This window comes from Hyposmocoma kahamanoa, unplaced genomic scaffold, assembly GCF_003589595.1.
Source record: "Hyposmocoma kahamanoa isolate Upper Pololo Valley unplaced genomic scaffold, ASM358959v1 99879, whole genome shotgun sequence".
Lineage (NCBI taxonomy): Eukaryota > Metazoa > Arthropoda > Insecta > Lepidoptera > Cosmopterigidae > Hyposmocoma > Hyposmocoma kahamanoa.
Genome location: NW_020656077.1, coordinates 4,650,657 through 4,666,891, shown reverse-complemented (window position 1 = coordinate 4,666,891; position 16,235 = coordinate 4,650,657). Strand labels below are relative to the sequence as shown.

Here is a 16,235-nt window from a genome sequence, read left to right as displayed (position 1 = left end):
ACGACACCACTTATCGAGGACTTTGCCAGGTTAGTTAGTATGCTTGTACCACGCTGTAAGTATTACACCGATAAGGAAATTTAATTATATATTTTCGGTAGATAGGTAACAGTTGTTGGAATATCATTCTGTGTTATAGAATTAATGAGTTTTTGGAGAAGAATAAAAAGTCGCACGTTGTTATGAATAGTGACTAATGATAGTCATTAATAGAAAGATCAAAGACAAAGAAAAATTCCTTCGATCGGACTGGACTACACCAGCAGCGTGTGCAGCGGCGAGGTTGCTGGTTCGTAAATTTCACCAAAAAAAAACAATTGAATATCATAATAGTATAACATCATGATATTCAATAAACAATAATATAAAGATAATCATTTACCGTCAAGTATTGTTACTGGACAATTCAGGACTCAATTTGGATTCAAACTTGGATTTAAAAATAAATACTCTTCAGGGTTACTTGACATTTGGATGAGGTCACAACGCAAGAAACTAAATCGCTAGTGTGTCCTTAGTTGCTGTACGGGTATTGACTGGAACCCAAGTCCAAGCATACTTCTCCAATTGCATTATTCAGGTCCATTGCACTTATGAATGTATAGATAAAACAAATTTCACTCCCATAGATATTGAACTCAATTTACAGACGGCAGCATATCAATCTACAATTGAAGAAAAATGTATAACTTCGTCTGCTGTTGTCCACACAAGGTCACACGTGTCTATGAAGATGTCGTAGCTCCTTTTGTACTCCCCGTATACTACACAGGGTTTATTGACAGGACACTGAACAGGATTAAAAAAAAATGTTTCCGTAGCAACCCTCTCACCATGATCCTGTCTCATGTCTGATTGCACAATTAGTTATGACGCACCGGCTCTGTTCCAATAAGTCGTCACATATCACATAAAATATTACAACAAAAAGTAGTACCTACGTAATAAATAACAAACGCAGAGGAACGATGTCGAAAGTGACTCAACTTCACCTTGACCAGAACTATGTAGGTACGCACGCATAGAGGCATCCGATTCGAGTGTACGTTGAATCAAGGCATAGTAACGTCCGTAATACTACTTACGTTAAAATAATAAACTTCATATGTTCTGCATATATTTTGAATTATATTTATTAAATATATTTGAATTTCCGTGTTCCTCGAGGGAACGAATGATAGTCATTAATACAAAGATCAAAGACAAAGTATTAAGTTAAAATAAGTCACGTGAAGTATACGTGTAATTTACCTTTCTGAGAGTTTTTTGTAGTTAAGCAATGAACAGAATCTGGGTCATTGTACATCAATACAACGACAATAGTATTTGTCAGTAATAACATGATTAAATATATTTGTATGGCTTTCAAAACCCTTTTTCACAGCAAAAGTAGCTCTTTCGTCTAGCGTCTTTACTTTTACTAAGGAGGTTTGTGAAACGACGAAAGAAGCGTAGCTCTTGTTAATATTATGCACATTATAGAACATTGTGTTTTGTGATTAGTTATTTAAGATGTAAATGCAAAAAAACACACTGTACACTCAATGTTTCTTTAACAAGGACAGTATGAGGAAATCCAAAACCATAGGAGATACAGGGAACCTGTCTTAGGAATCATAGTCTTTTTTTTGGGAAAACATTTTTGCCATAAATGAAAATAATAATATGTTTATAGATTTTTTTTTATTGCCAATCATCTCAGTTTTATGTATGTTTAATGGTCATTTCATTGTATAAGAAGAAAAAAATTAGGACAGCAAAAGTTAGCCAAAGTTAATAAAATGTTTCTTCATACAAAATACAGTGGTCCAAAAGAGGGTGGAGTGCAGATAAGCAATAATTGCGTAATTAAACACTTAATTGAAGCGCTAACTGATTATAATATCGTTGGAAATAAATGTATATTTGCATAACAATTTAATTTTCATTGTGTAACAATCGCAAAAACTTAATAAATCGATTATTATAAAGGCTTAAACTCTAAAAGTGTATTATTTGAGACTCGATGAAAAACGGATTACTCGCTTCCCGTGAAAGATCATTATAATTTTTTTTTTCATTTTTTTTATTTTAATTTAGTTATAATTTATTACAGACAATATTTAAACAATTCCTACTTGCCAAATATATCTAACAATAAAAGGGAAAAACTATTTCATATTTTTGAGTAAGGACTGTTTTGTCCGGAACTTTTTCTAAACGTTTATTAAAAAATAAAAACATATGTCAAAGAAAAGTAATATAAACACAAAAAATAAATTCTCTCTCAATAATTAAGTACTTATTGGCGATCCAATGTGACTGCACGTCTTTAGACAAAGTAAACGTAGTGCTTAAATTCTCTTTGGACAAAGTTGACATTAATTTCTTGAAGTATTGAATCTGAGCCGTCACTCTTTGAAGAAGCTTCGTTATTTTCCTTCTCTGACTGATGATTATTAATTGACTTAGAAATAAATGGACGACGGGTCTAATACAAAAACCACGAAAAAAATGTCCCAAGTCAACCTATTCGAAATTTAAATTGTAATGTCATCGCAGTATCGCGCTGTCAGTCGAACAAATGAAGACTAAAGCGGAGTGTGGCGCTCTGTATACGATTTTAGCGCCTTACAAGTGCGGACACTTTTTAGCGCGGACCCTACGTCCATATAATTGTACGTCAATGTGATTATTAGTATTAGGGGTTAAAGTATGAAATTGCCGTTTTATTGCAATAGGTTCTTTGAATTTTCATAGAATCTTCATGGTTTGAGGTTTTCGAATGAAACTTTTTTCAAATGGTTTCTGTGATTTTTTTTTTTAATTTGAATCATTTGAATATCGACTTTCAATTGTTTTTGTTATTCAATTTAGACAAGAAAGATGGATACTGCGAAAATTCGAGTGATTTTTGAATACGAGTTCCGACGCGGAACTAACGCGGCAGAAACAGCCCGCAATATCAATGCTGCGTTTGGAGAGGGGTCTAGTAATGAACGCACCGTGCGATTTTGGTTTAAACGCTTTCGTGATGGAAATTTCGACTTAAAGAACGAGCCACGAGGAAGACCGCCCACACAGGTGAATAATCGTTATTCACCTGTGTGGACGAATTAAGAGAGATAGTGGAAGCCGATCCTAGTCAAACTACCCAGGAATTAGCGGCATGGTTTAACGTTACCTTACTCACAATATTGACTCACTTGCGTCAAATCAATAAAATAAAAAAATACGAAAAATGGGTGCCTCATGATTTGACTGATCTGCAGAAAGAAACGCGTGTTGAAACTTGTGTTGCCTTGTTGAACCGGTACAGAAATGAAGGAATATTGGATCGAATTGTAACATGTGATGAAAAGTGGATTCTTTATGATAACCGGAAAAGAAAAATGCAATGGCTGACCCCAGGTCAAATGCCACAACAGTGTCCTAAAGCAAAACTTACCAATAAAAAGGTAATGGTAACTGTTTGGTGGTCTCAGCATGGTGTTATTCACTATAGTTTTCTCCGATCTGGTCAAACAATAACGGCAGATGTCTATTGTGCCGAACTCCGAACCATGTTGACAAAACTAGCAGTAAAACAGCCCCGACTCATGAATCGATCTTCACCATTATTGCTCCACGACAACGCGAGACCTCACACAGCACGAGAAACCATTTTGACCCTTCAGGAACTGCAGTTAGAAACCATTCGTCATCCTCCGTATTCACCAGACCTTGCTCCAACGGACTACCATTTTTTTCGTGATTTGGACAATTATCTACGTGACAAGAAGTTTTCTTCCCAGGAGGCAGTACAAAATGCTTTCACACAGTTTGTGCAGTCTAGATCGTCGGAGTTCTATCGCAAAGGCATTAATAACCTTCACATTAGATGGCAGCAATGTATAGATAATAATGGCAACTATTTTGATTAAATAAATCTGTTAAAAATTAAAAAAATAAACAATTTAGATTTTCAGTACAAATCGGCAATTTCATACTTTAACCCCTATTATTACTTAATAGTACACGCGTCGCCATCTCCACAATGCAAAGTTATTTAAAAAAACATTTCCGAAGCAAAACACTATAAATATTGTATGTCAGCTAGAGTGCATTAATTCTTAATTCTGAAAAAAAGGTAATGACAATTGTTTATTATTCACACATATTCAAATTCATAATTTCAAATAGTACATACTATCTACGAGTAAGTATTAATTTTACAAAAACTCACACGAAACCGAAAAAAATCAATACTTTAACAAAACCGTATCAAGTCTTAAAACACTTAAGTAAACCAACACGAATGTTTTAAATAAAAATATTCTTTTCATTTGGATTTGCGTGAATCAATAATAGCGTAGCAATTAGAAATACAACAAGTACATCTTTTGTTTCAAATCATCTATATTGCTGTAATTCGAAACAGCGCTGTAAAAATAGCACTGCAACACATCCTCACTTGTCGAATTCCGATCATAACTAAAGATGACGCAATATTGGAGGGGATTTTACGAAACTCAGCAAACAGTGACCTACGACGACATCTTTAATTGTTCCTTACAATATTCTAAAGACGGCTTTATTGACGCGTAAAGAATCAGATTTTACGTTCAGAAATGGTATCTCGAATTTCAGATATTTTGAGTTGCGACACAATTGTAATAGCAGTACGATATCATAAAACTTTACAGCCGAATTCGACACAACCCCCACATTGTAGAGCACTAATAGATGGCTAAACCACTGGAATTACGAAGTGTCTTAACATTTCCGACAAGTTCCGACCGATTTTGCTGTCTAGCAAGTGAAGACTGTAGAACATAACTATTCAACCATTCTGGCGCACACTGGACAACAATCGGCTAGTACCGTACGATGATTGGCAAGTCCTTTCACCAATGGCAAGCATTATAGTGCAAGCAATCGATACGATAATAAGAAGAGCTGTAGTTTATGATATCAATGAGGGGAGTACAAGCCGTGCGCCTGGTTGGTAAGCGGCTGATGTAAAGCGCCCACCTTCCTTTTTTACGTCATTTTTTTAAGAAATAACAAAATGGATGCTTTGTTTAGAATAAACTTTCGCTTGCTTTGCTCGTAAAAATAGTAATATGCTGCAATACTGCGTTATTGTCAAAGGCAACGATAATAGTTATAGTGCCACTCAGAAGCATGTCAATAGGGTCCATGACTCAGCATCTGAGGACAATGCTAATACTTTTTTAATATTAAGTAGGCTGCAAACAAGCATACGGCCCGCCTGATGGAAAGCAGTCACCGTCGCCTTTGAACGCCTGCAACACCAGGGCGTCACGAGCGCGTTGCAAGCCCTTTAGGACTTTCTCAAACCTCTCTTGAAGGACTCGCATGCTGTATTCCTGCAGGAAAAACCCCGTCAGGGAGTTTATTCCACAACTTTAGTGTACGTAGGAGGAAGCACCTCTGAAACCGTACAGTACGAGATTTAAAAAAAACAAAAACTTGACTGCAATAATATTTAGCTGGAAAGATAAAAAAGAAATACTCTTCCCCTAACTATTTTGATTATTTTTATAGCCTATGACACTCCCACAATCAAGGCGACTAACTCTTAGAGGATGGAAAAATACTCCTTTACTTTTTTACATTCTCTAAGCTCTAATTACACCTTATATGTCAAAATCCATCAAGACGTCTATGCTGTACAGCGTGAAAAAGAAATGGACATACATACATTTGAAAAACATAACCCGCCCGCAGTCGGGAAAAAAGAGATTCGTACTGTAATCTGTACCTCGTTCTTTACTCTTTGTTTATAATAATCAACGGTTTAAGCGTAAACGGTAACTGACCACCGTGCATTGGCCGCAACGAAAGCCGTTAAATAATTGAACAACTAAAAGCTTTTGTAGATACTTCACCGACTCATCATTTTCTTAAATATTTTATGAATACCGTCTGTCATCGCGGCGGGTCAATAACTCATATGTGATTTATATGTTACTTTTATAATACTACGGACTAAAAATAAATGTTTATAAATTGTGATAGCGCATTTTGGTTTGTAATAAACGTTTTAGCTATTGAGATTATACCTTTTGCAGATGGATTCAACGGCGACCTTAATAATAGACAATATTTCTCAATGTACAAAAAGAAACCGATTTTTTTTTCTATCCTTTTAGTAGCATAGTAGACAATATTTACAATTATTTAATGAATCAACTGGACTATTAATTTGCTTATATTTATTTATATGCAGCAAATTGAATTTCGTTGGAATAGAACTTTTAAATTGAACGTGTAGCAATATTTACAAAAATTGTCTCAGGACAGAGTACTAAAAAAACCGACTTTGGAAGTATAATTAACATCTAAATAAAAATCTTAACGCAAACACGTTAGTTAAGTTTAAATGATTACAAATTTACACTCAGGCCTTTGGTGTATGTGGCTAATGTACAAATATTTATTTGGTCTGTGATTTTGGCATTGTTATATGTTAAAAACCAATGATATTATACTTGTAAACAATGACAACGTTATACTAAATCTTTTTTTAGCGTCCCTCTAAATATGTGCGTGACTGTATTTATAACGAACAATCTTTTACCTATTTTATTTTATTTACCTTTTACCTATACTACTAATTAGTCTGACGATTTCAATCTCGTTACATATAAAATAGAGATATTTTAATTTTAGTTCGGTAAATTCTATAGCTCAATATAAAGTTGACGAATAAATTTTGAGACTTGTATTTATAGTAATTAGTTGTCTCCACATATGATAGGCGAAACTGATACCCCTGACCAAAGAAAATGGAGGAAAACCGTCCGATGCCTAATAGACAATTAAGAGATAAAACTAATGCTACATACATACGCGACTAACCGCTACAAATGGGTACAAAGCTAGTATTCCATGTGTTCTTCCTAGCGAGCGTTTCGAATTATAAATTATTCTGCCGCCTTTCTGTGCACTTATGTACTTTGGTATATGCGGTTAGTCTAGTAATAATAGACCAGGCCAATAATACTTACTATACTTAGCTGTGAACCAACACGATGGGTTTTTTTGTTTTTTTTTTCTGGCACTTCGCGGTTTGCGTTTGTGCAACTTCAAAATGGGGAAACTTGCTTACGGAAAACAATGGAAAGAGAAAATAATTTGGAAGAAAGGATCAGGGAAGTGCGATTTTTAATTGTTAAATAGGAATATATATAAACATAAGAATTTTATGACAAACGTAATATACAGCTATATATTTATAATTTGATACCATTGAAAGTTATAAACGAAACGAAACATTTATAGATAATAGGACTATTAGATGACAAAATAAATATGATGTTTAATGTTACCTACCTTATTCTATGGTACAAACTGAATAAGGTTGTCATATAAGGAGATTGTATTATAGACGAAGTCATAAATAATATCATAGTGATAACGCAGTTTCAAAGTGTTTTTATAGTAGTTACAACAAGTACACTTTCGTTGGTTTCCTTGGATCATTGTTGATTTGGCTGACCACGGGACTCGTGATTCAACTGTTTGTCAATTTTACCCATCGGAACTTGAACCTTACATTGTATAAACAATATTTAATTTGAAACACATATCGTGACATTTAGCAACCTACTTTCTGTGACCGTGTGTACACTGATTCATCGGAATAGGATTTTATTACGAGTAGATATAGCTACCTACTGACACTACTAGGCTATTACTATGATTTATATAACTTTCTATACTTATTATCACCAATATTTCGACTGAAGGACTTGAATCCAAAGTCATAAAATAAGTAAAAAAGGCACTGTATCATTTGTTTTCTTTTCTTCGTTTAGAAGAGTATAGATGAGCACTATATTGTAGTACCTAGTGTCATAACAAAGCGTAGAGGGAGAATATATGGTTTATATATTCTTTTTTTTATTCTCCCTCTACGTAACAAAGCAAGTATTGGCGAACCTGTTGTCCAATGCGCGCGGTCAAATTAGTTAATACGATAACCGGTACGCGTTTGGTGTATGGAGCTCAAGAGGCATAAAGTAAATACTAATTCTTTGTACTGCGTTTTCACGTTAGTTTTTCGTGATAAAAGGACAGTACTATTTGATTTCAACTCCTGATTATACCACATACCGTGGTTTATTAGTTCTAAATTGAGTAGGCGAGTTGTTGTTACAATGTTTAGGCTACGTTCCGGACATTATCCGTCGAACTGGTTTCGATATCTTATGAAAAAAGTGAATTCACCAAATTGTGAAGCTTGTAATAAAATTGAACACGTCCAACACTTGTTGGCGGAACGTACCAAGAACGAAAGCCAGCGACAACTACTGATGTTTCTGTTACAATTGAACCGCTCCAACGTCAACTTCTTCCAAGGGATTCTATCTGAACCCTTATCAAAATATACAAAAAAGTTGTGTGACATGGTAAACCGGCGATAGTAGTTGACGTAGTACTTCTAATGTAATAATAATAAAAATAATATATAAGACAAGTTTTACTGTGAATTGCATGACAATTAGAATAAGGTTATGATAGGACTGGCATGTTGTCTAGAACAAAATGAAGATTTAAAAAAAAAACTCCTGATTATATTCAAAAGAAAACTTTCAATCCAATCGAGTTTTGAGATAAAAGGCGCCACATATTATGTCGAGCGTGTGGACTACGACTTGTATCAATTTCTCATGAAGTTAATAAAATCGGCTGTATGAAAGTATTGACTTGATCAAAAAGCCCGTCCGTTATTAAAGTATGTTTCTATCATCGGGGGACTAGGCGTAGGCTTGGATTCCACCCCTATGTTGTGGGTGGACCTCATTTATTTGGCGGACGACTATGGAGTGGAATTCCCTGCCTGCAGACTTGTTTCCTGAACGTTATAACTTGGACCTTTTCAAGGCGAGAGAGAATAGGCATTATTTGGATGTACATGCCTCATCGTCACTTTCCATCAGGTGAGATGGAGGTCAAATAGACACTTACATTTGAATAAAAAAAAATGTAAAAATTAGAAACGTTTCAAAAATTGATCTGATCTACAATCTGATGTTATCTTTCGGATAATTTTAGACTACCCGTTTCATAACAATTCTGTCACTTGTTAAATACATCTCTAAGCGTCGTTTTATGGACTCTTCGTTATCCAAGTAGAGTCCATTCAAAGAATTTTGTAAACATGCTAGAAGGCTAATACGAGCGAATACGGTGGACGAGGTAAGGGCGCGTTCCCACTATGTCGTCACGTTTTATTATCGTTGGACGACTGTCGTGTCTAGCCTGTTCCCATATCACGATTATCTGTCCTGGACGATTTTTTACCTTTGAACGACTGTCGTGACTAGCTGTTCCCTAGTGGGAACAGCTAGTCACACTAGTGATCGTGACGACAATTTACCGTTTCACGACAGCCTCCTTGTCGTTTGCGCGACAGAATCGTTTGACGCACTGCAGTCGCTTGTATGTTCTTTTGGAAGCCGGTAATGTGTGTTCGCTCGAAATGGATGACGACGAAATTTTAATAATGTATTACTTTTTAAAAATGCGGATGAGGAAGCAAACAAAGAAAAGAAAATATAACGTGACGTATAAAATAAAACGTGACGACAATAGGAGCTGCGACAATATGTCGTCACGTTTTTATCGTGACTTTTTTATCGTCAGACGACTGTCGTTATAGCTGTTCCCACTGTGACGACAGTTTGTCGTTGTAACGTTAAAAAATCGTGAACGACAGTTAATCGTGTCGTGCTATATGTGAACAACTTCATTTAAATATACAAGTCACGACACTGTAAACTGCACGACAATCTGTCGTCACGACATTAATTAATGTAGGTTATGATAGCACCGACAACAGTGAAAATAGCAGTATTGACGAATCAGATTAAATATGACCGTTTGTAGCACCGCTTTTTCCGCCTCTTTTTGTATAAATTTGTTTTTTAAGTGTCTAACGTGTACTTTAGTGACATCACAAACAACAACTTTTGTTTCATGACTTTTATAGATAGCTCTAAACGATAATAACTCTGTGCGGTAACAAAAGAAAACGCTAGCGTAAATACTATTCCGATGCAAAACGCAGGAGCGGGGGTGGGGATTTTCGGGGAGGGCATTTGCACGTTTTAACTATCTACCTTACTACTAAATACAGATCTAAAAAGTGTCAGATAGTAAAAAAACTTAAAAGTTATTCTTGGTAAATGTTTTATGTTTAATAGTAAAAAGTCACATAACAAAAGTAGTTGTATAAACAACATCATAAGATAACGCTACAAATTATGTAGGCCTGAGGCGATGTTTAGTATTTTATCTTTCGGATGCTAATTATCACATGATATGTGACCACAAAAGTGTGTTGCAGCCTTTTTAGAACTTCTCTAATTACTGTTTTTTACGCCGTCCGGTATGAGAATCAATAAGGATAGTTGGAAATCAAATAGTGTATCAGTTTTCAAGGGCATGTATTTAAATGGCATTTTAAAATTGCAAAAGCAGCAGGCGAAAAATTCTAAACAGTCATCTATTTTAATGAATGATCCTTGTTTACAAGTATAATATCATTAATCCTATTTCCCTGAGACATAAAATAATTTAAATCAATAGATATTTAAATCATTCTGAGCTACGCAAAAAATGTTCGATATGTATTAATTAACTTTGATACTTTCATGTTGGACCTCAAAACTAAGACAAATGAGCATTAAAAATAAAATTTACTAAAATACTTTTTTATTTTGATTTACTAAAATATTTAGTTATACTAATATTATATTAATTATAATATAATTAACCATTTTCGGAAACGCAAGCAAATTCGGCTCTGGCACTCTCCGGCCGCTTCCGCGACACGCTCGCTACGCTCACTCGACTCGGCTCGGCTTTTTCATATACCTAAGCTATTGAATGGAGGGCGCAACCAAGATTTGACCTATGTGACAAAAGAGCATCGAACATTATTTTCGAATACCAAATATTAGTTTAGTATGCTCAAATATAATGATAGTGTTACCTTGAATGCTAAAATGCTAAAAGTTCATTTATAATTTATCTGTAGATCAACTAATATATTATTACATATTTATTGTTCCGCCTGGAACAATTAATACATAGGTATATCAAAAACAAAAAAATATCGTTCTTTTTTTAAAGTGCACATTTCACAAAATAGGTCAATTATATCTTTGCGGATCAAATAATATTATACCGTTTTAAAGTGAGGAGAAACTTACTAAACTTTGTCGAAACATGTCCGATCACGGTGTTCAGCCTTGGCCGGACTTGCATCCGCAGTTGGGATTACAACTGCGATAAGATTAATCCAATGACCATGTTTTTGTGGCACCGTGTTGTACAAAATATATTATCTAACGAGATGTTGTTTTAACCCTTTGGATTTATTTACTTCATAGCTAGATACATAAGCAGTACATGTCATATCATCATCATGTCATGTTTATTACCATTAAATGTAGAGCACACTACTGAGCACTGGTTTCCTTTTAAGGTTGCCATTATTGTGTTGCACTCTTGGAAGAATTCTGACCCTCCTCAGGCATGTATGTTTCCTTGAACTGTACATGACTTTAATAGACTCAGATGCTGCACGCATTTGTATATTAAACATTTTATTTTTCTCGGTATCATATATTTAATACCAGAATTGCGATTCCACACAACCCTATTGCAGTCCATCATAATGAAACTTCATTAATTCGTGGAGACAAAAATAATCAAATCACACTAAATTATGTTGCATATTTGTCACTAAGTACATGAACTTGACGCGGGTTGCTCGAACCTTTCACTTTGGTAATAAACATTATGTTTTTTAGTACTACAGTGCTTCATGAGGGTCTTGGTTCAAATACAGCAATTCAGCCACTGTTGTTTTCTCTTTCCCACATGTGTTATTAGAGCAAGAGAAACATCTGAATAAATTTCAGTCCTCCACCCTACTAGTGGGACTAATCACGGCAAGTCTAACAACACTGTATTAAGATCGAGCACAGTGCACTACCAGACTGACCTAACTGACTTCAGAGATTCTAGACAAATATGTAAGTTTCTTCAGCAAAGCAACTACTAATACAATACTTCCTCGAAAATATCGTACTAATCTCGTAACCTGCCATCATGGTCGTCTTTTACAGTACTCATTAATGATGTCTGGAATAAAAATCAAATGTTTAAGTAGAACATAATAATAATGTATGTAATTTTACAAAAGGCGCACAGCAAAACACTTGCATATGTAAAAGAATAAACACTGAGCACATGTCATATGATAGTAGCTGAGTTACACCTTTGTAGGCAATGATGACTGACACCAGTAAGCGGATTGTAAATACCAGCAAAAAGCATGAAAAATCTTAATCTTCTTCTTATTAAGTATCTAGTGCATACATACTAGATATTCAATAAGATTATGCATATCATTACCATCATACATCTTAATCTGATGTACGTAGCTGCCTTTAACATTAATTAACAAAAGTTTAGTGTTTCGCAGATGAAAGGACAAAATCCTTATCAGTTCACCATATTCGTCGGTAAATGTTTACAGGTTATAATTCCGCCACCTTTAAAAATGACGTACCTACATGTTATCGTTTATAATAATTAATGTATGAACTTATCTATGAATGTTAGGAATTATGGTAAACATCAAGTTACCAAATTGACAACAACGCCTTTATCTCGAAATTTTGTTTGAACTTAACCTTTATAACTTACTGACAATTTTATTACATTGGAAACAAAATTTTTTTCCAGATCTAACATTGCAAAATTTTGTTTTTTCAAACAAGGGTTCTTTACAGGTCTCAAGCTCACAACTGACTATCAGCAAATGTGGTGAAATTACAGGCGCATGAGATGTGTCAACTTGTCTCAGGGTGACAGATGCAGCGGCAGTGCCCCTCAGATCTAATGCGATTTAAACAAATGGACAGGCGTGTAGCTTTCCACTGGTCACATGACTTGTTCATTACATCACTTGATATTATAAAAAAATGTTACCAAATTAACAGACATTAAAATTGTTAATTTTTCCCGATAATAGTACACAAATTCCAAAAAAAAACCACAGCTTTAATGTTTTATTATTAGATGGGGTTGAAATAGCATCCACAATACATATCAGACAAAACTCATACTGAGCAATATATGGGTTGGTAAAATATTTAAGCTAGTTATTATAGTAGTTAATTTATAGAGAGAAAATATACACTCCCAAATTGTCCGTGTGGTCAGATGGATGGACGACCTGAGAAAGGTGGCTTGCAGTGGCCGGATGTGGGCAACACGGACCGGGAGAGTTGGCCTGCTTAGGGGAAGATTTATGGCCAGCAGTGGATGCTTGTACGCTGATGATATATTGTTCATGCAAGCAACTGATTAGGAGAATGAGAAATATGTCTTTATGCTTGACCATTTCAAATAAATTTGTCCACCAAATTACATTTGAAATTGTCAAAATTAATAAACATTGCCACTCATTAGTGTTGTAAATGTTGTAACTGGGAGGCAGGAAGCATTTATGTATGTCATCTTGTTTATTCAAATTTATAAGCCACAAAAAATAACTATGCAATGAATACACGCATCCATCAACACATTCAAAGCCCAGACCATTATCTAAAAATAGGTTACTGGACTAAAATTAACCACAAATATATACCACATATATAGTGATGTTGACAGCAGCTATCCTCAATAATGGTCACATTACCATCGATACACTCCTACAGCAGTACTATCAGATAGCTTATTGTTTATTTGAGAAACTCATACCTTATTTTTGGTTTTAATCACATCAATTGATATAAACAAATTATGGAAACCTGCAGAAAACCGAAAACCTATACCTGGTCTAATTTTCTATTAGACCAGGTTAATGAACGTGTGGCACTGATGTAATAATAGGGTGGCAAAACTGGCAAATTACCACCCCAATACCTATAACAGGTGACACAGGGTTTTTAAAAATAATACTACTAAGCATTTGTAAATAAAAACAATGACAAACTTTATTAGTTCTCTAAAAATGTTGTTGAGAGCTTTTCATAGTGCTGTTCTAAGCTGTAGGTTCATAAAACAGAGTATGTTCATAAACCCATAAGGTAAATGTTATTAAATATGTTGATCACCTGGTTTCCTGAATTCATTGACAGATTTTAATTAGGTATATGTAATAAAATACATTAAAAATGCAGTTCACACAATAGGTATAACTTCAAGGTGATTCAATCAAAATACAATTATTACTCTGTTAGTGGTAGGTATTAAGACTATAGCTATTGTAAAGATTTGACCTAAGAAAACAGAGGTATCATAAACATCCATTGTTTATGTCTATCATGACAACTGGTCAACAAATTCAATAATTATTGGTATGTACGGTAAATAGGGCCTAATTTGATGCTAGGGACAATTGTGTATTAGAAAATTACTCACAAAAGACAATTTGGAATGTACAGCGAGATTGCTTTACATCGTGACGAAATTCATGCAATTGTAGCCCAAAATATCCAACGGTCATAAAATCTGTATATCACGTAAGGCGTAAGTGAATGCAATGAACGTATAAAAACATTTCGTGGTGCAAGGTTGTGGCGGTGTATTAGCTGTAATCAGCTGATAAGGGCACGCAGGCGGCTGCACTCGCGCGGCGCATTCTTGCAGATGAGAATCAATTAGTTAATTGATTGCCGTGAGGCTGAGACCGCGTCGAACTTACCACACCGCTTGGAATCCACCGTGCAGTGATAGAACCGATGTTGCGCCGCGCCCGCATGCCGCATCACAACACAACCACGATGCACAAAATGTAACGCTATACAGATATTTATCCATGTTATTGTCGCGACTTGAGCGCTACGGCTTATATGCGCAGGACATTTTTTCCATCTCTTACTACAACGGGTACTCACCGTCGCTTTCCATTGTCGCCAGCTCGCAGCCGCTCCAAGTAAACAAGCCAACCACATAAAACAAAATGGAAGCCCGTCCGCACCGAGTTGAACAATTTTATGAGCGCTCTGATCACGATTCGAGTTGTAAAACGTTGTTACTATCCTAGCGTAGTATTTCAGCAGCCCCCCACCAATTTATTATCTGCCGTCATCACATCGTAATCGCTTACGATCACAAAGAAATAGGTCCACGAAACACTTTGAAATACCATCAGTCTTGATACTAAGGTGACGAATTACACAAAAGTTATAACGTCCACTTGAAAATAATAATCATTGAAGCGTTTGACGTTCTGAGACACAACACCCACATCAGAAAATTCTACATGGCGACTGGCCTGCCCCAGCACAGCAGCTTTCAATAATTTCCACTCGAATATCTCCTTTTCACTCGCTCACCATTCATTTTATTATTTCTCAATACGTTAGAGAGAGATGGCAATATATAAATATCTCCTATGTATGAATAGAATTGGTGTTGTGAAGTGTCTCTCTCCTCGGCGCACCGCTCGACACCGAGTTGAATGGACCCGAGACGCGCTCAACCATTGGATCGATGACGGTCACGTGACACTAATATCGTTCACCACTACGTACGCGCCAAAATTTAAAAGGCGATAGTTTTCTTTTGTTTTTAATCTCACACTGACTGTCATGAATAATGATTACCGCTAATTAAATAATCATGAAATTTAATGTAGCTAACAAACCATGTGGTTTGTATAAAAGCTAATTAGAATGTCATCCTTATACTTGCAGTTACCATAACAAAATTAATCGTAATAGGTCTATCTCAGCTTCACCAGGAAAATCACTAGAGTTATTATTATTAGTATATTATTTAAGGCTCTTTCGCAAACCCTTGACTATCCTGATTAACTCTTTATAAATAAATACCCAACTTACGGAAACTCCAAAGCAATGTATTTACTTAGGCACTACAAAGAACACTTGCATAGAATTCTGTAATATAGGTTAGATAGAAAGTACATTTATCGTGATCGACATTTTTCATTTTCGACTTTTAGGTATATGTAACATGCTATTGCTCCAAAATGGAAAGTGTATATGAGTAGGTACCCGTTTAGGCAGTGCACAATGTTAAAAAATCCAAAAAAGTGTTGTATTCAATCAAATTGAAATTTTAATGCTAGTATCTCCAAAATTTTTGGTTTTATCAAAATTTCAGGCGTTCTGGATATAAAAATAAACTTTCGACACGCATGTTGCAGATAATATCCCACTAAATTAACAGCTGATTTTTTGTAAATATAATGTGCATAG

The 16,235-nt window shown here is 35.2% G+C and overlaps 1 protein-coding gene across 6 annotated transcripts in view; it reads right to left on the bottom strand.

Annotated features, from left to right (window-relative positions):
- LOC113239322 (protein capicua homolog) overlaps positions 1-14,958 on the bottom strand; it is an 83,244-nt gene extending 68,286 nt beyond the window's left edge. For all 6 annotated transcript variants that reach the window (XM_026476252.1, XM_026476256.1, XM_026476254.1 and 3 more), the window contains exon 1: positions 14,910-14,958. The gene's annotated coding sequence lies outside the window, so the exon portion shown is untranslated. The remainder of the gene's footprint in view (positions 1-14,909) is intronic.
- Positions 14,959-16,235: the final 1,277 nt, after the last annotated feature.